Below are 25,040 nucleotides of genomic sequence, written 5' to 3' on the forward strand. Positions count from 1 at the left end.
AATCTCTCCTTTCTACTGTAAAACCCCATTGCAATAATCATGAATAAAACTATTCCCAAGAAAGGGAATGGGGCTAGAGAGGTGGGTTGCAGATAATTTGAGTGGTTTGCATATTCATGCATTCATGTGTTCTTTTTGAAATTAAAAATAAAAAATAGAAAAAAAAGAAGCCAAAGGTCTTTGGTTTGATTGTTCTCTTTCTGTATTTTTCCATAGTATATACTCTCTAAACATTATATAAATAGCTGTGATTTTGTACTGTGAGTTAAAGTAACAATAACAGAAGTGAATTAAGATGCTGTCATATAAGTGCCATAATTAAAATCAAGAGAAGGATAAATTTAATTATGTTCCTTTCACTTAGATAACCCAGCAGAGAATGGAATGATACTTAGAAAGTTCTGCTGGCTAGTATTAAAGGGGGATTTTTGCTTTCAAAGCTTTTTTGCCAGGGCTTTGTGTTGCTAAAGTTGAAGTTCTACAGTAAATAGATCTCTGCTCAGCAAAACCTTTAATGAATTTTTGCATATGTAAAAGTAGCCCCCCCCCCAACAGCTGAGTCTGTGGGAGGAAAATTGTTCTACATAGCAAAGTGTGAGAAATTTTGCACTTCAAAAAAATGGGAGAGAGGGCAGGGGACTCTGGAAATGGAAGGGTGAGTCCTCCGCAAAGAAAATCTATCATTAATTTGCATGCTTCCCCTGTGCTAGAGTCTCTGTGTCACCCTCATATTATCAGAAAATGTTGGTACTACACAACTAACTTTTGTGAGGACTTACTATGGCAAATCAGAGTAAAAGGATCATTGTTTCTTATTTCAGTCCTTGCAGAGGGGAAAGGTAAGTCAGGAAAGGTAAGTCTCTGGATTAACCTAGTGCCTTTGCCCAGTGAACAAGGGAGACCCCAGGCCCTGAGGTCTCTATCCAGTCCACCCCAGGATGTAACCAGAAGCTCTTAGCCTCCTCTCAAAAAAGAATTCAAGGACAGACCAGAAGGTGGTTGAGTGGTACAAGTAGAGTTTATAAGAGAGTACACTCTCAAGATGTGAGGGTAGGTGAGCTTAAAGGAGAGCAGCTGAGTTTGGGGTTTGGGGTTTGGGTCTCTGTCCTTTATTGACAGTTGTTAACAAAGGGATGGAATATTATTACCTCAGGAGCGTTTTTTTGTTTTTGTTTTTTTTTTAGGGAGCAGGTATTTATGTGTTTTCTCCCTTCCTTGGTCAGAGTTTCTGGACTTCTTTGTCTTGAACCTGTCTGGTTTGATCTGGCTTCTTGTGGCTTTGTTTTTGGAATGCTGCCAGGACAGGTGTCTAACTCTCTGGATAGTGGCCATGACTCTCCCTTTCTTGGTCTCCAAGCATTCTATTAAAGCCTAAGTAGCTGCTTACTCTGACCCTGTGATACTGATGAGGGAGTGTGGAGCAAGCTGAGGACAAAGTACACCCCTAATAGCAAAGTACACCTAAGAGCATCCCCCAGCCCTAGGTGGAATATGTGTGATATTCCTCGGACCCTCCTGGCTATCAAGAACAAAGGAAAGGGGTGTAAGTGCTTGCCATGGTAATATGGGAAACTAAGGCAAATGAAAAATTAAATGCCCTAACTGCCTTGACAAGTCCTTGAAACAGGCAGAGTGGCCTCCCTCTAGAAGTTCAGCTGCTTAAATGATGACACTTGGCTAGGGGCAAAAGTGAATCTTGGCTTAACATTATCATGATTCCCCCCTACCCCCACTTCCCCGGAATCTTGTAAGTCTACTTTAACATATAAAAATTCCTTTGGAAAATTCCTTTATCTCAACTCCCCCAAGATATATGCTAGCAATCATACTTATGGCTCCCTGATATACATCTGAAAGGTCTCATGACTGAGGCTTTACTAAACAGTAATAAATGGTGTTTTCCTAACAACACCTAGCTCCTGAAGGTCCTGGAAACCATGCTTCCAAAATACCTTAGAGACTTACTCTATCTGTAACCCCCTCCCAACCTGAAGGTATATAATCAGTTACTGGTCACAACCAGGGCAGCTCTTTTTTTTTTTTGCCCATGGGTCCTGTCCTAATGCTTTAATAAAGTCATCTTTTTGCACCAAAGAAGTCTTTAAGAATTCTTTATTGGCTGTCAGCTCCAAATCCCATCAATACTATATATCCAACAACCCCAAACCCCATCAATATTATATATTCAACAGAAGCAGACCACAGGAACAAGAGATCATTGGAAGACCTCAGAGTAATAGCAGTGTTATTGGAATGGAAGACAATACTGGAGTTCCTTTTGTTTTGAAATTCAAATATTGAAATTAAAGGTGGCAATTGTTTCAGATATTTATAAAATATAGTGAAGTCCTGATTTTGTAAAGGAAAATTTCACAGACACTTAATTTTCAGATATAGTTGGCTTTTATTTAAAGATTCATGAACGTGGAAACATCCGGTATAGCAAGTGGAAATGAGCTCCAAAGTTGTGCAAAGTAAGAGGGTTTTATAGGCCAAAGTGAGCAGGAACAAGGAAGGTATACTGGGGATTTCCTGATTGTTTGAAGCAGGGTTATTTTCCATACACGGAACAAATAAAAGTCTCTGAGCTGGGTCAGATAATTTGTGCAGAGCAGGCAAGCATTGATTGGTGATCCTAAGCTTTCCTTTTTTCAGAAAAGCAGAGTTTTGGTTTATTGAAGTAGAGTTTAGCATTAGTGACCCCTCGCTGGGCCTAGTCTGGAGATTTTAGCAGAATGTACTTTCTTTCATAAATAGCAAGGAGGAAAAGGGTGTTTATATATCAATATTTGCTAGGTCAGTCTATGGAGATGCAACTAGTGAGCCCTACCCACATCTGTAAATAAAAACAAAACAAAACAAAGAAACAGACTTAATAAGAAAATAGTTTATTCTGTAGGGATTCAGGACATGCTCCCCCCAAAATATGGCAACTTGGCGTATCGAATATTTTAAGTCAAAGAAGTTTGAGAAAACAGCAGAAGCAAGGTTACTTTGACCTTCCCACATCCTTCTGTCGTAAAACACATCATAAAACCTTCATGTGAGAAGCGTCCGCCCTGAACCTGGAGGAAAATCATTCTTATCTCTAAAGACAAAGGGACACTGAGAAGAATCTGAACAAACAGATCTTGCTGTTTCCCCAGTTTGTTACAATACCTCATACTCCTTGACCTATCATGTTCCTATGTAACTCCATTCTTTCTCAAACCTAGCATAAAAATATTCCAGTATGACCATTTGTTTGGATCTTCATGTCCTTATGGAGGCTTGCATGTCATGTAAAACTTAAATAAATCTGTATGCTTCCGTCCTATAAATCTGTCCTTTTCAGTTTAATTTTCAGACACAGTTAGGGACCCTACAGGGTCAAGGAAAACTATTCTCCCCAATAATTCAAAAGGATTATTGTGTATATGTGGAGGAGGGATAAGGTGGAGGTGCCCTTTTGCTATAGGGAGAGAAGGAATATTATTATTGGGAGAACAATTTAGGGGAAGAAAAATAATTTTCTCTATACCCTTCTAGGTTCTTGGCTGAGACCCCATACCTGTAATAGAAACAGTTTAACAGGAAAAAATAAACAGAAGTTTAACAACATGTCTACCTCCTGCATACATGGAAGATAACCAGGAAAGCTGGTTAACTCTCCAACAGGGCCAAGCTACCACGTTAAATACCACATTCAGCTAAAGACAAAAGAAAGCTGTTGAGGAGGAGGTCAGTTATGGAAGGCTATCAGGAAAACCACTGTAGGCAAGAGTAAGACTGTTACACAGATTTAAGTCAGTGCCTTCTTCACTGGTAAGAGTTTCTAGAGATTAGTCATCTTCCTTTCCTGGTACACAGAGAGATTCATCCTTATAAATGGAGATTTCCCTTACAAATGTAAATGTCTCTTACAAAAGGGTAACTTTTATTTGGTAGCTTTTCCTGTCTGCTATTTCTTAAAAGTAATCAGCCTAAAATAGTCCTTATACCAAGAAGACATATTTTGGGGTGGCAAATTCTCCCCTTTAACCCTAAAATTATGACTATCTTATGAGATCTACAAGGGCTCAAGAATCAGATAAAAAGTATTTTTTTTTTCTTTTAAGAGGAGAATAAACAGGGTTAGAAAAAGCAGATATGGTACACATAGAATGAAAGGGTGGTATAATTGGATTAGAGAATATTTTATCTCCAGGCCAGTCTATTTTCCAGGAAGGGCCCTTAGAGTGGTTATGAGGGGCTGCATGCTGGCTCAGGTTAAAAGTGGGACTAAGTTCAGGGATGTGGGGGATTAACAGAAGCTTAACCAAAGTTTGGTTAACAAGCATTTTGTTCCCATTGGTCACTGGGTACAAAACAGTTCAGCTAACCATTTATGAGACAAAGATTTGGAATTTGGGCATGGTTTGTTTCTGCCAATGTTATAGATGAACAACAGGGTCATGCCTCAGTGTAGTTTAGTCATAGGGGTGATTTTTTACAGTACTCTGTTTCTTGGAATACAAAACAAATGAGGTAAACTCCTTTTTCCAGGAACACAGGGCTCAAGTAGAATTCAGCTGGTCACAAGATACCTCTGCCTCTAGCAATAGGCTCAGATAGAAGAAGCTGTATATTTATATGCAACATTTACTGTGTAAATAAGCGTTTTTCATGGACAGGTGTGAGTCTATAGACTTTACATGATACAATACAAACAAAGGTGTTGAAAGATAAATTGAGGCATATTAAAAATTTTAAGAATTTCTTTGGGCAATAATCAGTTTGAATTGGGCAGTTCCAAACCAGAAGTAGTTAGGAACACTCTTGCAACAGGAGCTATAGGGACTAGACTTTAACAGAGAAGACAAGAAGGAAAGCAAGGGAATTATTTGATTGGCTGTAGCTTAAACAGTTGCCTTATTTGGGAAAGCCTAGTTTGTTCTCTGTGATTGGTTCTTTTTAGGTTTTGATTTCTTAACTTTCAGGCATTTATAGGCCTAAGGCTGGTTTGCTAACATAGGCTGCTAGGGCATTAGAACCAGCTCAGTCTAATGGACTCTTGCTTAATTAATTTAACAATACTATTGTTGATTCAAGTTAAATTGCATCTAGTGATTATCATAGACCAAACTCTGTACTGACTACATTGAGGATGTCATCTAAATTAATTCTTACAAACTACATTATGAAGAATTTATTATTAATATGCCCATTTTACAGAAGAGAAAGTAGAAACAAAGAGAAATACAGAGAAAAAATTGTTCAAGGTCACAGTGGTCAAATGGCAGATTGATTTTTTTTTTAATTTTAATGTTTAGTTATTTTTGAGAGGCAGAGAGAGACAGAGCATGAGCAACAGAGGGGCAAAGAGAGTGGGAGACATGGAATCAGAAGCAACCTCCAGGATCTGAGCTGTCAGGACAGAGCCCTATTCAGGGCTCAAACTCCCAAACTGTGAGATCATGACCTGAGCGAAGCCAGGCGCTCAACCAACTGAGCCACCCAGGTGCCCCTCAAATGGCAGATTGGTTTCTTATTGTTAAAATATTTCTTTTTTCTCTGAGGAGCAATTTAGACATTACATTGAGCTTTTACCTATTCCTTGATCAAGGGTGAGGTGTAAGATTTACATACCTAGAAGCTAAAGAGTTAAGTACAGAGAATTGTGACTCTGAATCAATCTGATGTTCTGGAGGCAAAGAACATTTTTAATTAAATTTAATTTTTTAAATAAGAAATAAGCAACTTGGAGCAATTTTTTTAATAGATGTAGCCAGTTGTAAAGATATATTGTTACCTGCTAAGTATGACTTTTCCTTCCTTTAAAGGACCTTAGCTCCTTTAAAAAAAAATGTTCTTGATAACTGACGCTTCTTATTTCTTAGATAAATTTAAAAGACCGTATGATGCCAAATGATGTACGAATTATGTATTTAAGTTATTATCTCAACAATTTAACATATGCAAACTATCTTCACAAAATTTCTTATAAGTAACTCACTTAAGAGATGAGAAAAAACAATATTATTATACATAAGTAACTCAAGGGTTAGAGAGAAAATTTATATAAAGCAGCTGACAAAATAACTGATATAATTAAACTTTTTCTTTTAGAAGTTTGGATTATATTTGTCCATAATTCCACTTTACAAAACCATGTGTGAAAGCAGTAAATAGCCACTAATTCTTTACATTAGTATGTTGTTTGAAGATGCTAATTACCTTATTCATAAAGGATAAGTATAGAGAGATTTCATATTCAGAACTTATTTGGGGGTTTTATTTCCTCTTTTATAAAGAAGCCCATTGTTATTAAATTGGGCTTTTCATTCCTTGTATATAAAATAGATAAAAAGAAAATGGGGTCATTTCGTTGGACTAAAATCAAACATGTAATCAGGGAAAAGATTAGAGAACATTTTACAGTAAAATGGCTGGTTACCTTGGAGTATTAAAAATCATCACACTTCTAACATCTGTTAATAAAATATTAGAAATTATAAAAAGATCTGAGTATAATTTTATGTATAAATGTCTGTATCTGTTGATGTTTTTTTGTAAAGTAAATTAGCAAATTGCCAAGTAAAATTTAGATATGGGCAGAAGCTGTGCTAATTTGCATATCAAATTAAGGTATGATGAGAAAGGAACAGATGATGACTGTTTTTCTGTTTTGATTTTAAATGTTTGCAAATGTGTGATTCTATATTGCTTCTTATTTGTGCGTATTTTCAATAGATTTAAACTTAGAAATAAATCAGCTAATGAAGACATCTAATGGAAGGGAAAAGAAGTCTAATTTCTAAAAATGCCAACATGCTTATGCAATATAAATATTCAACATGGATTATTTTGCCTAAAACACTCATATTTAAGGAAATATAAGCTTGGAATCCCTTTTACCCCGATCTTAGAATTTATTTTATTTTATTCAGTTTTGCAGCTCTAGATCGGGGCATTCATTCACCCATTTAATGCGTAAGTATTTTTTGAACTCCTATCATATGCCAAACATTGTATTGTATGCCCAGAAATCTTATGAAAAAGACAGATGTGAAGCAAAGTCTTATTGTTTTTTGGGTGTTCAATATATTATTACAGATTGATGGAGAAATGCATGAGTTGAGTGTCTGAAACGAACACCTTTTCCTGTGACTTTCCATGTGCAACACCAAACTTCGTTTTTGCCTGTAGTGATAGTGGCATCTACTGCCAGCTACCGACCTATATGTTTGTTCCCTTTAGAGGTCTCACTATTGTCACAGAGCACTTGAAGTTCCTACAAACTATAATCTTTCAATGATAGATTAGCTATTTTTTATTTGTTTTAATCTTCATTTACTTATTCTCTAAAACTTCATCAACCACCTACTCTGTTCTGGGAATTTTGCTGGGCCTTGGAATCCCTGTCATTATGAATCACAGTTACATAGGTAGGTTGGATACAAGGACCTAGTGAGGGTTCTACAGGACCAGTCAAGAGGGTCCTTGGCTTTGCACATGATTGAAATCAAATGCGAGCCAGGAGGAGTTTATTGAATAGCACAAGTTTGAAAGCAGAGTTTATTGAATAGCATAAGTGATAGAGTATAGCAGATGGAATGTCTGGGAGACTCTCAGAAAAGGAAAAGTGATCACTTGGGGTTAGAGGTTTATATTGGAAAAGAGTCCAGGGTACATGTTCCTTCAGGAATCCAGGGCAGGGTCTGATCAAAGGCGAGTGTCTGGTGGACAATAGGTGTTGTTCCATAAATCACTGAAGGTAGGGAGTATTGATACCAGTGTTAACTAAGGTTTGTTCAAAGCTAATGCTCTGGAACATGTTTGGGATCCAGTTCTTTTTAGATATTATCAGGTATTTGGGAGCCTATGACAAAAGTCAGAATGACCAACTTTCTTGCTTTCCCTTGGAGTGGGAACATAGCTTCTTTGGTTTACTCAGATACAAAGTGAAATATACAATATGCGTAAATGGGGCTGAGCAGAGAAACAGCAGAAATGGAGCCTTTCTAAAATGGAGCCCCTTCAGTTTCCCTATCTCAACAGAATTTAGTTAAAAACACAGATTTGGGGCAAATAATTTGAAGCATACTAAGTGCAAAGATAAAATTAGGGAATTACAAAAGCTCAAGTAACCTTGAGGATAACACAAAACGAGACCTGAAGAATCATTGGAGTTAGCTAGAGGAGAGCTGGGAGGTACTTGCTGGTGAACAGTGTACAAAGCTTTCCAAAGAACACCAACTATAAAAGAGTGGAAGCCAGGAAAGAGAGGACCTAAAAGTGAGTTCATTTATGTGTAGTATTGACAAAAAAGGGGAAATGATGCAAGAAAAGGTCAGAAAGGCAGGCTAAGATCAGGTCACATGAAGCCCCCTCTCTGCCACCTCTTCCAACATGGATTTGCAAGTTCCATGAAGAAAATTACCATGTCTTTTCTTTTGCTACTGTATTCCCATCACCTAGCACAATCCCTGGGAGATGGCCAGAGCTCCACACATATCTGTCAAGGGAGAAATAAATGAATTTTCAATGTTATTTGAACCAAGCAACAATTTGTAGGTTGAAATAATTAATTGACATATTTGTAAGCATAAACATACCCACCTACAAAGACTTGTGTGCACACCTGCTTTGGTTCAGTAATCAACTTCTTTCACTTGTGAATTTTCTTTTTATGCTCCTGTAACAAGTCTTACATGTAATTAGGAGACTTATTTTATTTTTTTGTTATATAAATATATTAAAACACATATTTCTTGAGACTATTTAAAATATCCTTAGATATATTTTCTTGGTTATATTTATAAATTAGTAAATGCTGTTCTCCCAGTCACATAAATTTTAAGGTGAAAAATTATTTTTCTGAAAAGTCCCCTTCTACATTTTAGAGCTATTAGTGCTGTAATGTTCCCCATCACAAAACCAATATATGTCCTGTCTCTTAAGTGCTGAATCTGTTTATTCATGTATAAATTTTTCATGAAAATTTTCAAGACAATATGCAGCATTGTGCTTATTTTCACAATTGTTCTTACTTAAGGTCATAGAAACACTTCTACTATTGCATAATTATTAATAGCCTATAACAGTTGCCAGACTTTAATGAATAGAAAAAAAAAGTTCTAAATCTGTGATTCCTTGTTGGAATCAGAGTGTGAATGATGCCCACCATGTTGTTTGTAAAAAACTAAAGTTCAGTACGTGCCCACGTTTTGTTCAGCAGAGAAAGTTAATATATTTTTTATTGTATTCTCTAATGGGTCTGCCACCTTTCACAAAAAAATTGAGAACCACTGCTGTAAACAAAGATAGCTTTTTTTCTTAAGGTTTCATAAATACATAAAACTTTGCTTTAGAAAAGTCATCCCCCCCACCATGTGTTCTTGAAGCTAATCTCTCACTAAGACCAAGCAATGGAGATGCGGTTGAACCAGTGGAGCAAATTCCACATTTGGAGGGGCCATCTATCTCATTGCCTTGGTAATGTAAAGAAGCATTCATCCCTTTGGTTTGAATTAATATTGTGTTCCAATTTGGTCAGAGAACAATGGTCTTTAACCAGATGTTTTTAGACAAATGACTTGCATCAGCTTATCCATATTCCCAATGGGGCCATAACCACAGAATGTCATTAGTAATTACCTGTCAGCTCCACTTAGGGCAGTCTTAAATAATTAACACATTATCACTTTACAGAGTTGTCTCTTCAGTGTCTGGATGACCACCTTTTTGTACTCAGTCTGTTGCATCTCTGTCTCTTAATTCTCTAGACTGCTTTTTCTTTTTCGTTCTCTGTTTCTTTTTCTTTTTCTTTTCTTTCTTTTTTTTTTTTAACATAATGCTAGGCACCCTGCTACCGCCCTTTTTTATAAAAGGCTTTCAGAAACTTTTAGAAAACTACAAGCCTGTCTATTATCCATGGAGTTGTTCTCTGGTGTCCACATGTACAAAGTGAGTTTGAGCACAGAGAATAGGAAGAGAACAAAGAACACCTTTGCTTCTTCCACACTCTGAAGTGTTCAGCCCCAACCCCTGTAGAGACAAAGTGGAGGAAATTAGGCAGGTTATCTCTAATAGGGCATAAATACATGCTAATATTATTTCCAAATCATCATATAGGAGAAAGCTTTCAGCTGTTTGAAGTATTTTTATAAACAAAAATTACCTGTTAGCACTTGGGATCTGAACACCTGCAGTCTCTGTTGCCTGGTTTCAGGAGCTTTATTATAAACTAAAGTGTTTACCTGCAAAGATTGTGCAAAGCAATGAAGTTGCAGTGGATCGCCATTTGTCAAGGTATCACAACTATTACTTTTAATAGAACATTCAATAGAATTCTTTGAATTCATTACTGCAATTAAAATACATAAATGTGAAAGAAGAAAAAAGTGCATAACATACAGTCAAGTCATATCAGTGATTATTCAACCTCCTGTAATCACAGAATATTTGGCAGACTCTTTCTTAAAATGTGAACTTGACTTTTTTTAAGAATTAAAAAAAAACACATCAAAACCAATATGTTGTAAGAATATACAGCATGTTATTATACATAATAATTATCCCCAGATTTAATACTTTGAAAGTTTTATCTTTTGTCTTTTTGAAAAATGGAATCATCCTAAGCAATTGACTCTGCTTTCTTGTTCCTAAAAATAAACTTCCTTTATTTTTCAGAACAGTGTTAGATTGACAGAAAAGTTTAGAAGATAGTAATAGAGCTACCATGTATCCGGCACTGAGCGTCCCCTATGAACATTTTACATTAGTACGGTACCTATATTACAATGAACAAACCAATATTGATTTGAGTGAAGTCTACATTTTTATCCATATTTCATTAGTTTTTACCTAATGTCTTTTTCTTTTTTTAGGATTCAATCCACAACACCACATTACAGTTAGGAGTCGTGTGTCCTTAGGCTCCTCTTGGTCACGACAGTTCCTCAGACTTTCCTTGCTTCTGAAGACCTTGGCAATTTTGAGAAGTACTGGTCAAGTATATTGTAAAATGTCCTCTATAGAGATTTGTCTGATTATTATTTTTTTTTCATGATTAGAGTGAGCTTATTGGTTTTGGAGAGAAAGGTAGTAAACTACCATTCTTGTCACATGATGTCAAGAGCATCTGCTATCGACTAGGTAAATAAGTGTAATAGACTTACCACTAATGATGTTAGTCTTAATCAGCTGGCAAAGGGTTTCTCCACTCTAAAGTTATTCCCTACTCTTTGTTCAAACTATATTCTTTACAAGAAAGTCATTGTATACAATTTTCATTGGGGAGTTATGCTCTCCTTCCATGAGAGCAGAGTAGTACATGAATTATTTCAAAATCTTCTGCAAATGAGATTTGTCTCTCCTCTTCCATTTTTATACTTAGTCAAACATTTTATATCACTGTGCATTCATGAATATTTATTTTACATTTTGGATTATAACCCAAACCACTTTATGTATTTGGTTGCTCACATTTTCAAACTTTGGCCAGTGGGAGCTCTTCATTTGGCTCTTGTGTTACTTTTAATATGAACTCACTATTATGGCTTTTTTTTTTCTAGCACTTCCTTACTTTCTGGTATTGTAAGATGTTCCAAAATTATTTTCTATTTATCCGTGCCAGTCCTAAAATCAGTCATTTCTCCAAGTAGCCCTAATTCTGTTTTTCCATTCATCAATTTATTTTTAAGACATAGCCCCTATTGATTCATGCAGATTCTATTTGTTTTTATTGTTGTACAGTATTCCATTTTATAAATATATAATAATCTGTGTAACCCTTTGTTTTAAAATATTGAGATTATTGAGAAACAATACTGCAGTGACTGTCCTTGAAAGCAAGATTTTGAGTAGATGTGAAAGTTTATTCAAAATACAAGTTTAGGAGAGGAATTACTGGGTCAAGAGGTCTAGCCATTTTTTAAAATATTTTTTTAATGTTTATTTATTTTTGAGAGAGAGTGACAGAGTGTGAGCGGGGAGGGTCAGAGAGAGAGAGGGAGACACAGAATCAGAAGCAGGCTCCAGGCTCTGAGCTGTCAGCACAGAGCCCGACTCAGGGCCAAATCCACTAAACCTGAGATCATGACCTGAGCTGAAGTCCAGTGCTTAACAGACTGAGCCACCTAGGCACCCCAAGCCATTTTTAATTTTACTATAAACTGTATTACTACATCACAGAAAGGTTATGCTGATGTTTTCTCTTATTAGTGGAGTCCTAAGACTTCATCCTTATTGATGTTTGGCATTTTAGACTTTTTTAAAGGTCTGATGTATGAAAAGTAGTCTGTCATGGTTATTTTCTTTTGAATTTCTCTAATTGCTGATTGTTAAACATCTCTTCATACATATCCCAACAATTTCTGCTTTTTTTTCTGCATTGGAGGTCCTAAAAGTTTATCTAAACTTTTACTAACAGTTAGAAATTTTTACTTTTGAAATATAAATATTTAAAATACCTAGAAATTCTTATTGTGTCTGGTATAAACTTGGAATCAGATTTTATTCTTTTCAATTTGGAAATCCAGTTGTCTCAATACTATTTATTTTATAATTGACGTTTTCTCCACTTATTTTCATGCTGATTCTGCATGTACCAAGTTTCCATATACATGTTAATCTGTTTGAGCATATGTCTATTATTCCAATATAATAATATTAATTCAGTTTTATGATAAAATCTCAATAACCAGAAGATTTTTTCCCTCCAATTATCCTAGATTTTTTCTATGTTTTTTTAGAATTAATTTTGTCAGGTACAGTTAAATTCTATACTTGCATTTTGATTGGAACTGTAATCTAATCATGAAATTGCAAAGGGAATGTTGTTTTTATAATATGGTATTATTTATTGCTGCATAACAAATTACTGCTAACTTAGTCGTTTAAAATGACATACATTTCTTTCCTCATAGTTCTACAGTTCAGAAATCAGGATGGCATATGTGCTGCTCAGGAGATCTCAAGGCTGAAATTAAGATATTGTTCAGGATGACTTTTTGTCCTGGGGTTCTGGAGGAAATCTGCTTCTTAGTTCATTCTTGTTGTTGAAAGACGTAAATTCCTTAAGGTTGTAACATGGGGGGGTCCCCATTTCCTTGCAGGTTGTCAGCTGGGGGCCACTCTTGGACCTTAGAAACTACCTCCATTCCTTGCCACATAATGCCTACTAACTTCAAGCCAGAAATGGCACATCAAATTCTTGTCATGCATCAAGTGTATAACTTCTTAGCTTTGATCTTTAGATCCAGATTTAAAGGGTGCGTGTGATTAGCCCAAAATATCCCTAATTGAGGTCCCCCTGATTGGGGACCTTAACTGCATCTGAAAAATCTCTTCACATCCCTAAGTTGTATCTAGTCTAGACGAGATTAGCTTAGTTCAAATATATATTCCATATAGTAGTCTTCAAATGGTTCAAGTCAATTATGCCAAGACTCCAGAAGTCCATAGTTATCTGATAACTCATGCTGAGATGGAGACTCAACTCTGGAAACAAGTGTATGTATGTATATACATGTATACATGTATACAAACACAAGCATACAATTGAAGCCTTATAGGGATGATTCTGCTTATTCTTGAGATATGTAGATATCCTGACAGATGAGGTCAGGTGACTAGTCTGTTCTCATCACTTACAAAACACAAGGGCATTAGAACTTTGGAACAGTTATCTCAAAAGCCACTTGTACGGATCTTGCATTCACCTTCCATTGGCAACTTGTTGCTCCATTGGGCTAATAATGTACGTCCTCTGAATAAAGCCATTCTTTGCATACAATCCTTTGCTTTTTCCCATATCTTTGGGACCCAAGAGTAGCGAATTAGGGAGCTAGTAAAAGTCTGGAGTGATAAAAATACAGGAAGGGTACCACCTTTCCTTTTTTTCCCTCCAATATGATTCTCTCAGGCATTTGGGGAAATTGGATTTTATAATGTGTTAAAGGGTAGCTAACATTAATTTGCAGGCACTGCTTTCTCCTGGCTGTCTACTGTGGCTCCAGCCTGAGCCTACACTTATTACTTTACTCTGTCTCTTGTGATACTTCATTTCCAAATTCAGACATTTGACTGGGTGACTCAGAGTGACTCATAAGCACTATGCTGGCTGTCATCACTCTGGTGTGGGTATAAAATAAATGAAATCTGACTACCAAAAACCATGTGAATGAAGAATGTGCCTCCAATTTCTGGGTACTTTCCAGGGTGATCACCCAAGAAGTGAGACAGTAGCTATTATACTTCAAGAAATAGATGTTTGCTAAAAACCGTAAGAGCCAGGGAAAGAGAGTTGTACATATTAACTGTCTTGCATTTGGATTATTCCAGGAAGACTGTCACCCAGGTTACCCTGGTTTTATTGGCCTATCCTCATGGAGTCTGGCTTTTTCTACTATTTTATGATGTTGTATTTTCCTTGGATAACAAATGAGGCAGGAGGAGAGCTAAAGCCATTTCACTATCTCTTAAAGACTCAATTCTGCTTTTTGGGGCACCTGGGTGGCTCAGTCAGTTAAGCGTCTGACTTCAGCTCAGGTCATGATCTCACAGTTCGTGAGTTCAAGCACTGTGTCAGGATCTGTCAGGCTCTGTGCTGACAGCCCAGAGCCTGGAGCCTGCTTCTAATTCTGTGTCTCCCTCTCTCTCTGCCCCTCTCCTGCTTGTGTTATGTCTCTCTCTGTCTCTCAAATATAAACAAATGTTTAAAAAAATGACTCAATTCTGTTTGTATTTCTTACCAATTTTCTGGAATACTGACCATCAGTCAGTATCACCCTTTCTTGTGAATGAAATGAATGCCAAAAATAGTCTTCAGATCTCTAAACTAAGTAATCCATTTTGGATAGATCCTCCACCATATTGGATGACAAGAAAATCCTAGATTTTGAAGAGACTTGAGAGAATTTTGCCATTCCACGTTATTTAGGGCCCCTTTCAAACCTACCATCACTATCCTCTGGTCCTCATGTGAAAAAGCAAACTTTCTATAAGATAGTGATCATAGTACTACACAGTATCAGACATGGCCTGGTTTCATATTATTAGGAGAGCTTCAGGTATTAATCATAGTATTTCTTTTTCTGTGTGCCAATCATGCCATTCTCTTGTGTCTTCTACCGGGTGCCAGCAACTAGCCCTGAAGCTCTAAAAGGTTGAGATGATAGGGGATGGCAGAGTGACTTACAAAGAGTCCACCAGTTCAAATAAGGATGATCAGACTGGCAGGTACTGGTCAATTTATCTAAAAAGACTTGCTTGCAAACTGGCATCTATGAAAGGGGGATAGCTCGTACAGAGGAGAATAATTTACAAATACAATTTTTCTCTGTAGAAATCAGGAAAAGCCAAGCGCTGAAGTTAATCAATCCTGGTATAATGCTGATGTGGCAGATTGGGGCTGGGAGCTATTTTCCCATGCACCTGCAACTGTAGGACTTAGGCTGTAGCCTCCAGATACCCCATGAAAGGGGCTGGTACTCTCCCAACCATGACTGCTGAAGTAGGAGAACACGGACGGAAGCCAAGCTTCCTCCATATCCTACAGCTGTGAATATAAAGCTTCCAGCCAGTACAAAGCTTGGTTGGGCCAAAGAATTGGCTTGTTACCCATAATCATGTAATTTATAAAACCCCACAACCCAAGGGCTAATGTCTTTTTCCTAAAGTCTGACATTCAGACCTGATAGGTCCTGATAAACTCTAAAGGCATTGCGTTGTAGTCATAAATCGGGGTCTTATAATCTGTATCCTTAAGAGTATTTAATTTTTTTAATGTTTGTTTATTTTTGAGAGAGACAGAGCCCAAGTGGGGGAGGGGCAGAGAGAGATGCAGACACAGAATCTGAAGCAGGTTCCAAGGTTCTGAGGTTCACAGAGCCTGACACTGGGTTCGAACTCCCGAACTGCAAGATCATAACCCGAGCTGAAGTTGGACATCCAACCAACTGAGCCACCTAGGCTCCCCTCCTTAAGAGTATTTTAAAGCAAAGCGTGGTGGGAAAAAACCACACACCTGCTTCTGCTTCTGCTCTGAACAGTTCTTTCCTGTTAGGTCATTCATTCTTATTCACTTAAAGTGATATGCTGATACCTCAGTTAGGATTTTACATCTATTTTGACTCAACAATGTTACTTTCTGATTTTATTTCACTGTTTTTATCAATTGTTATTTATCAAATGTTCTAAAATGTTATTAAACTGATTTGGATACTTCTAAAAGGTTATTAAAATGCTTTGGATAGCTATCTCAATTTTCCCAGCATATGGAAAAATCTGTAGAAAAAACTAGTGGTCTTGGTGTTTTTGCCCAACCTCTGAAAATGCCATCTAGGCCTCATGATACTATTTTAAATTACTATTATATATTATATGTCTATTATTAATATATTCACATTTTGGTAGTTTACTTCTAATATACTATCTATCCATCTATATTTTAAAAATTATTAGCATACTTTACATCAAGTTTTTTTTTATGATTTCTTTTATTTGAGCATAGTTATCCCATAATGTTACATTAATTACATCATATCACAGTGATTCAACTAGTTTACACATTATGCTATCCGCAGCACAAGTGTAGCTACAATTTGTCACCACACAATGCTATTACAACGCCTCTGATTATATTCCCTGTGATGTACCTTTTATTCCCATGACTTATTCATTCTATAACTGGAATTCTATATCTCCTACTCACTTTTAACTATTTTGCCCATTCCCTCACCTCCAGCAACCATAAGTTCTCCTTATTAATAGGTCTGATTCTGCTTTTTGTTTGTTCATTTCTTTTTAGATTCCACTTGTATGTGAAACCATATCGTCTTTGTCTTTCCTTATTTCACTTAGCATAATACTACTAGGCCCATTCATATTGTCGCAACAGGCAAGATGTCATTCTTTATCATGGCTGAGTAATATTCCATTGTATGCATGCACGCCTATGTGTGTGTATGTATATATTATCACATATTCTTTATCAAGTCATCTACTCATGGACACTTAGGTTGCTTCTGTATCTTGACCATTAGAAATAATGCTGCAATAAACACAGGGGTGCATATATTTTTTTCAAATTAGTGTCTTCATTTTATTTGGAATTATTGTATTATACGGTACTTCTATTTTTAATTTTTTGAGAAAACTCCATACTATTTTCCATAGTAGCTGTACCAATTTATATTCCCACCAACAGTGCATGAGTGTTCCTTTTTCTCACTGTCCATGCAAATACTTGTTATTTGTTCTTCTTGAGTTCAGACATTCTGACAGGTGTAAGGTTTTGACCTCATTGTGGTCAAAAACCATCTCATTGTGGTTTTGACTTGCATTGCCCCAATGATTAGTGATGTTGAGCGTTCTTTCATGTCTTTTGACCATCTGCATGTCTTTTTTTGGAAAAAGGGCTATTCAGGTACTGTGCCCCTTTTTAATTAGGTTATTTTGGGGGGGGTTAAGTTTTATAAGTTCTTTATATACTTTAGATTCTTAAACACTTGATAAGGGGTTATTTGCAAATATTTTCTCTCTCAATAGGTTGGCTTTTGGTTTGTGGATGGTTTCCTTTTCTGTGCAAAAGAATTTTATTTTGGTCTTCTCTCAGTAGTTTATTTTTTCTTTTGTGTCCCTTGCCTTAAAGGACTTATCTAGAAAAATGTTATAGAAACTGCTGCCTATGTTCTCTTCTAGGGTGTTTATGATTTCAGCTCTCCTATTAAGCTTTTTAATCCATTTTGAGTTTATTTTTTAAGTATGGTTTAAGAGAGCAGTTCATTTTCATTCTTTTGTGTGTAGCTGTCAGTTTCCCACAACCATTTATTAAAGATTATATTGTCTTTCCCCATTGCATATTCTTGTCTCCTTTGTTAAAAGTTAATTAACCATATACGTGTGGGTTTATTTCTGGAATCTCTGTTCTGTTCCGTTGAACTATGTGTCTATTTGTGTGCTACTGCCATATTGGTTTGATTACTACAGCTTTGTAGTATATCTTGAAATCTGATATTATGATACATATAGCTTTGTTCTTTCCAGGATTACTTTGGCTATCAAATGTCTTTTGGGGTTCTATGCAAATTTTAGTATCATTTGTTCTACTTCTATGAAAAATGTTGGTATTTTGATGGGGACTTCTTTCAATCTGTAGATTTCTTTTAGATTCTCTATTATAGAGATTTTTAACAATATTAATTCCTCCAATCCATAAGCACAGAGTATCTTTTATTTTGTTTAGGTCATCCTCAATTTATTTCATCAGTATTTTATAGTTCCCAGAGTACAGGTCTTTCTCCTCCTTAAGTTTTTTCCTATGTAGTTCATTTTTTTTTGGTGAAATTATAAATGGAATTGTTTTCTGAATTTTCCTTTCTGCTATTCTATTCTAAGTGTATAGAAACACAACTGATTTATGGATATTAATTTTGTGTCCTGCAACTGTACTGAACTCAAGTATTAGTTCTAATGCTTTTTTTTGTGTAGTATTTCAGGTTTTCTATATGTAGTATCGTGTTGTCTGCAAATAGTGAAAATGTTACTTCTTTCTTACCAATTTGTATACTGTTCATTTCTTTTTCTTGTCTGATTGCTGTGGCTAGGACTTCCAGTACTAGGTTGAATAAAAGTGGCAAAAGTGGACATACTTGTCTTATTCCTGATTTAGAGGAAAGGCTTTCAGTTTTTCATCACTGAGCATGTTACTAACTGTGGGTTTTCCGTACATGGGCTTTGTTATATTGGGGCATGTCCCCTCTATACCCACATTTTTGAGAAATTTTATCACAAATTGATGTTGAATTTTGTCAAATGCTTTTTCTACATCTATTGAGATGATTATATGATTTTTATACTTCATTGTGTTAATATGGTATATCATGTTGTTTGATTCACAAATACTGAACCATCTTTTCATCCCTGGAAAAATCCTGCTTAATCTTGATGAATGATCCTTTTTGTGCATTATTGAATGCAGTTTGCTAATATTTTGTCGAAGATTTTTACATTTATGTTCATCAGGGTTATTGGCCTGTGGTTTGACTTTTTGTGGTGTCTTATCTGGTTTTAAAATTAGGGTAATGTTGGCCTCATAGAATGTATTTGGAAGCTTTACTTTCTCTTTTATTTTTGTGGAATTTTTTCAGGAGAATAAGTTTTCATTCTTCTTTAAATATTTGGTAGAGCTAACCTGTGAATCTCTCTGGTACTGGACCTTTGTTCTTTGGTAATTTTTGATGACCAGTTTAATTTTTTTTTTTTACTGATATTGGTCTGTTTCTGTTTGGAAGGTTATGTGTTTCTAGTAATTTATTCATTTCTTCTAGGTTGTTCAATTGGTTGGTATATAATTTTTTGTACTATTCTCTTACAATCATTTTTATTTCTGTGTTATGATCCTTAAAATCTCAACTAAATGTAAATTTTCTTTCTTTTCTAATTTCAAAAATTATTTAATGTAAACTTTTTAAAAACAAATCTATCTAGATCTATGTCTATTTAATTTGAATTTTAAAAGAGCTAACTTTTAATTTTATTCATCAGTTCTTTTTTACTTGGTTTTCTATTTTATTAATGTTTACTTTGATCTCAAGTTTTTCTTCTATTTTTGTTGAAATTACTAATTAGTTTTTTCATTATCTTTCTGTTTTTTTTTTAATGTTTATTTATTCTTGAGAGAGAGACAGAGAGAGAGAATGAGTGGGGCAGGGCAGAGAGAGAGGGAGACAGAGGATCATAAGCAGGATCCATACAGCAGCAACCCAATGTGGGGCTCAAACTCATGAACCATGAGATTATGACTTGAGCCGAAGTTGGATGCTCAACTGACTGAGCCATTCAGGCGCCCCTCTATCTTTCTGTTTTAAATGGCCATTTTCGGTATGATCAGATTTCTCTGATGCTTCCAATGTTGTGAATTTTCCTGTAAATATTGTTTGGAATTTTATCCTTTATGTTTTTGGCAGATAATAATTGATTTTCAGTTATAAATATTGCATCATTTCCATATGTTTTTTTCAAAAATTTTATTTAAATTCTAGTTAGTTAACATATAGTGTAATATTGATTTCAGGAGTAGAATTTAGTGATTCATTACTTACATATAACACACAGTGCTCAATACAATAAGTGCCTGCCTTAATATCCATCACTCATATAGCTCATTCCCCACCCACATCTCCTTAATCAATCCTCAGTTTGTTCTGTATCATTAAGAATCTCTTACGGTTTGCTCCCCTTCCCCCTTTTTTCCTTTTCCTCTATGTTCACCTGTTTTGTGCCTTAAATTCCAGATATGAGTGAAATCACATGGTATTTGTCTTTCTCTGACTGACTTATCTCACTTAGCATAATACTCTCTAGCTTCATTCACATCATTGCAAATGGCAAATTTCATTCTTTTTTGATGGCTAATGTTCCTGTGTGTGTGTGTGTGTGTAAACACACACCACAGCTTCTTTATCCATTTATGTCGATGGACTTTTGGGCTCTTTCTATAATTTGGCTATGTTGATAATGCTGCTATAAACATCAGGGTGCATGTGTCCCTTCGAATCAGTATTTTTGTACCCTTTGGGTAAATACTTAGTAGTGCAATTGCTGGGTCTTAGAGTAGTTTGTTTTTTTTTTTCAGTTTTTTGAGGACCCTCCATACTGTTTTCCAGAGTGTCTGCACCAGTTTGCCTTCCCACCAAGAGTGTAAGAGAGTTCGACAAATCCTCACCAACATCTGTTGTTTCCTGTATTGTTCGGTTTAGCCATTCAGACAGGTGTGAGGTGATCTCTCATCATGGTTTTGATTTGTATTTCACAGGTGATGCATGATGTTGAGCATCTTTTCGTGTGTCTCTTGGACATCTGGATGTCGTTTTTGGAAAAAAATATGTATTCCTGTGTTCTGCCATTTCTTAACTGGATTATTATTATTGGTATTATTATTTTGATAAGTTCTTTATAGATTTTAGATACTAACCCGATATATCATTTGCAATGTCTTTTTTCCATTCTGTAAACTGACTTTTAGTTTTTTGAATGTTTTCTTGACTGTGTAGAAGCTTTTTATCTTGATGAAGTCCCAAGAGTTCATTTTTCCTTTTGTTTCCCTTGCCTCCAGAGATGTTTAGACTCATCATTTCTATTGGTATTATTTTCTTTAATGCAAGAGTTAGTCAGAAGTCATTAATTTTTAAATTTTGCTATCTTTTGGATTTTATTTTTAATTTTATTTGCACTATAGTCATAGTCTTGATTTGTGTTTTTGTTATTGGTCCAATTCAAAAATAATGTTGAATAACATTAATAATGATTGTTTATTCTGTTTGGGGGAATTCAGATTTTATATACATATATACTCAAAATTTGTTAATTATTTCATGTATATGTTTGCATAGCTAGCTAATATTTGTCCTTTTTATCTATCCATTTAAATTGAGAAGTGTTAAAACTGTTACAAAGAATTGGCTAACTGCTCTTTAAAATCTTAGGATTTTTGCTACATGGGATCATTTTTTAAGCGTGGAGGTTTTTTTTTTGTTTTTTTTTTGTTTTTTTTTTTTAATTCATATTCCTGGGCTACAAAACATTGATCAAAAACTTTCACTGGGCTGAGGTTAGGTGTCTATATTTTTATAAGTTCCTAAGTTGAAGGAACTCAAGATCTAATTATTAGAGACTGGGTTTTTTTTTTCTTTATATTGCCTAATATTACATATGCTAAATCCACATATACATATATCCAGTTCAGTTTTTTCTTGCATTCTAGATAACCTACTAACTTGACATTTCTCTTCAGATGTGTTATAGGCATCACAAATTTAATATGCTCAAAATTGAACTACTGATATTTACTCCTCTACTCAAATTTTCCGTATTTTAGGAAAGCACATTTACAGATAGTCAGTTGCTCAAGAGAGAATTCTAAAGTTATTATTTGATGTACCAATCTCCTTTAGCCATCTTCACCATTTAAGAGTGTGTATTACTGTTTGTTTGTCTAGAATATGGTTCACATGTGCCCACATCTCTTCAATTCATAATTCCTCACAGTAGCCTAAATCAAAATAATTCTTTATTTGGACTATTGTGACTTTATACTGGTCTCTTAAATTATGGAAAAATATTTTATAATATAAATTTTTATTATTTAATCATCTATGTATAGTCCTCCTATGAATTCCAGTATATATCCCTTATTATGACCCAGATCTTCCATTCTCTTCCTTTCTAATATTACATATACTAGTCTCCTTTTATTTCTCCTTATATATACTCCTGAAACCAAGGGTTGGTTCCTCTTCCTGGAATTTCCTTGCAACATTTGGCCCTCAATTCCCCTCTGTCTACATCCCATTGATTTAATGCTAAATTTCTTTATACAAAATTTTCTCCTTCACCACTACATCAGTTCTGCTTATTTAATGATACCGTAGCAATATGAACTTTTCCTTCATAGAAGTCCTTGAGCCTGTAATTGTTGATTCAATATCCATGTTCCACACTGAACTGTGTGATTGAGGAGGGCAAGAATTCTATTTACTTAATTTAATACTCTATTGCCAAAGTCCAGCAGAGTGTCTGGCATGCAGTAGGTGATTTAAAAAAAAAACAAATATGAGATGAGCAAGCAATAAACAGAATATTCAAATGTTGGATGCACTATCTGAAGCTGGTGAAGGAAATACAGAATTTAGAGGATGGTGGAAAGATGCAGTGCCATAGTAGGCAAAACTGTTAAGCTTCATGTAGGTATCATAAAACGTACTTATCTACATTATGTGTATGTGTATGTGTATACATTCTGTGTTTCAAATAGGTAAAAATGTCAATCTGGTGTATCATATACAAATATTCATGCATATAGTTAAGTGTGTGTGTGCACAAAGGCAGAGACAGAAATATAGAAACAGAAAGATGTAGAGGAAGATGGGGCGCCTGGGTGGCGCAGTCGGTTAAGCGTCCGATTTCAGCCAGGTCACGATCTCGCGGTCCGTGAGTTCGAGCCCCGCGTCAGGCTCTGGGCTGATGGCTCAGAGCCTGGAGCCTGTTTCTGATTCTGTGTCTCCCTCTCTCTCTGCCCCTCCCCCGTTCATGCTCTGTCTCTCTCTGTCCCAAAAATAAATAAACGTTGAAAAAAAAAATTAAAAAAAAAAAAAAAGAAAGATGTAGAGGAAGAAAGAGAGAAAAAGAGAACTGACAAGGTACAGAGGGTGATACCTCCCTACACAGATTTTTAAAAACTACAATTACTATATGTATCTTTGATTTTTTTCCTATAAAATGAAATTTAACAAGTATAATCACTAGACCAAAAGATAGCAAGATTTGAGACTTACTGACAAATCATTCTTCTGGTAATTTTAAATTTTCATGTTTATTATTTTTGAGAGAAAGAGAAAAAAAGAGAGGTGGAGAGCAAGCAGGGGAGGGGCAGAGAGAGGAGACAGAATTTGAAGCAGGCTCCAGTCTCTGAGCTATCAGTAGAGAGCCCGAGGCGGAGCTGGAACCCTGAACCACAAGATCATTACCTGAGCCAAACGAAGTTGGACACTTAACCCACTGAGCCACCCAGGTGCCCCATGGTAATTTTAAAATTATGCACTTTAGTCATATGTGAGTGGACCCCAAATGAACACTGAGTATTTTCATTTCACCTTTAAAGATAGTTGCTAAATGAATAGGTAAAAATGCTGTTACATTCTTAATTTAAAATTTATTTCTTTGGTGAATTGAAAGTTGAACATATTTTGATATTCAGTAGAGAATCCTCCTTCTTTTAATGTATTTTTTTCATTTTCTCCCTTTTTTTAACTTTAGATATTCATTGTTTCTTAACAGTACTTATGAATTCTGTATACACTGCTGTTTATACAATATGGTTATCATTCATGTTTTAAATTATTTTCATGTTTTCTGTTAAACTTTGTTTTTACTGTGTACACTTTTTATTTTATATATAAAATTTAATATTTCTTTATGATTTTATACTCTCTTTTAAGGTTAGTGTGCATCTCTAGTTAAAGATTAAATATTCATCTATTTATTATAATTCCTTTAATGTTCCTATTTATGCATTTATTCAAATCCTAATAACACTGAAAAGCAATGACAGTTCTATTAATACCAAGAATTTGAATGTTGGTATGGGTCAACCAGTAAGGAGGCACTGCTTTATTTCAAAATATATTAAGACAATGATAGTGTATGAGGTAAATCTGAGCTCTTGAACTATATCAAGGAAAAAAAACAATGAAGTATCTATGATACAGTTAGCTTAACAATTCACCTTAAGGTTGATCATTTTAAGCAGAGGAATTCTGTAGATGTGAAAGTGGATTTATTACACCATATCTTTGAACAACTAGCTACATTATTTTTCAGCTTATCTCTTTCATTACTAAAACACACTTCTCAGCTTATCATTTGTTGTTAGATGGTAGGGAAGTGAACAAGAAATAGAGAAACATATTCATTCAATTATTTGTGGGTAAGTGTAGAAAGAAGATGCACAGCTATTTTAAAATAAGATAAAAGTCACTTTAAAATTCAAGGACTAAAGTGGGTAGTTCAGAGATCCTTCAGATGTCTTTGGACTGAGCTTTATTTTATTTTCCTGGAGAAGATAGAACTTAAATATACAATTGATAATTTCTAAAAATTTGTATAAAAAAGACATTGTCATTTTACATATTGATTAAAATTTCTAACAAAATTTCATGCTCACCATTCCTTTCTCTTATGACCCCTTTATTTGCCAATTCTTTGCAATGCTATAAATTATTGTGACTGTCCCATTCAAAATAATAAATTCAGTTTATCTGGTAAAAGCAGATGCTAAGCTAGATTCAGTAATTATCACATAAAATGGAGCTATACATATGTATGACCTTATCAGGTAATACCAGGTACTGAATATTTATCCCTCAAGCCACAATGGCTTCATTTTATAAATTTATGACTTCTTGATATCCACTACACAGGATGCTTCTAGCATTCTCAAATGGGTACATCTTACCTCTCTCTTGCTTCTGAGGTTATGATGGTTGTTTAAATATATGCGTAGGTACATATATATT

Source organism: Lynx rufus, unplaced genomic scaffold (assembly GCF_022079265.1).
Source record: "Lynx rufus isolate CCGP_SWC_20201006 ecotype Redwood Valley unplaced genomic scaffold, mLynRuf1.p SCAF_3, whole genome shotgun sequence".
NCBI classification, from domain to species: domain Eukaryota; kingdom Metazoa; phylum Chordata; class Mammalia; order Carnivora; family Felidae; genus Lynx; species Lynx rufus.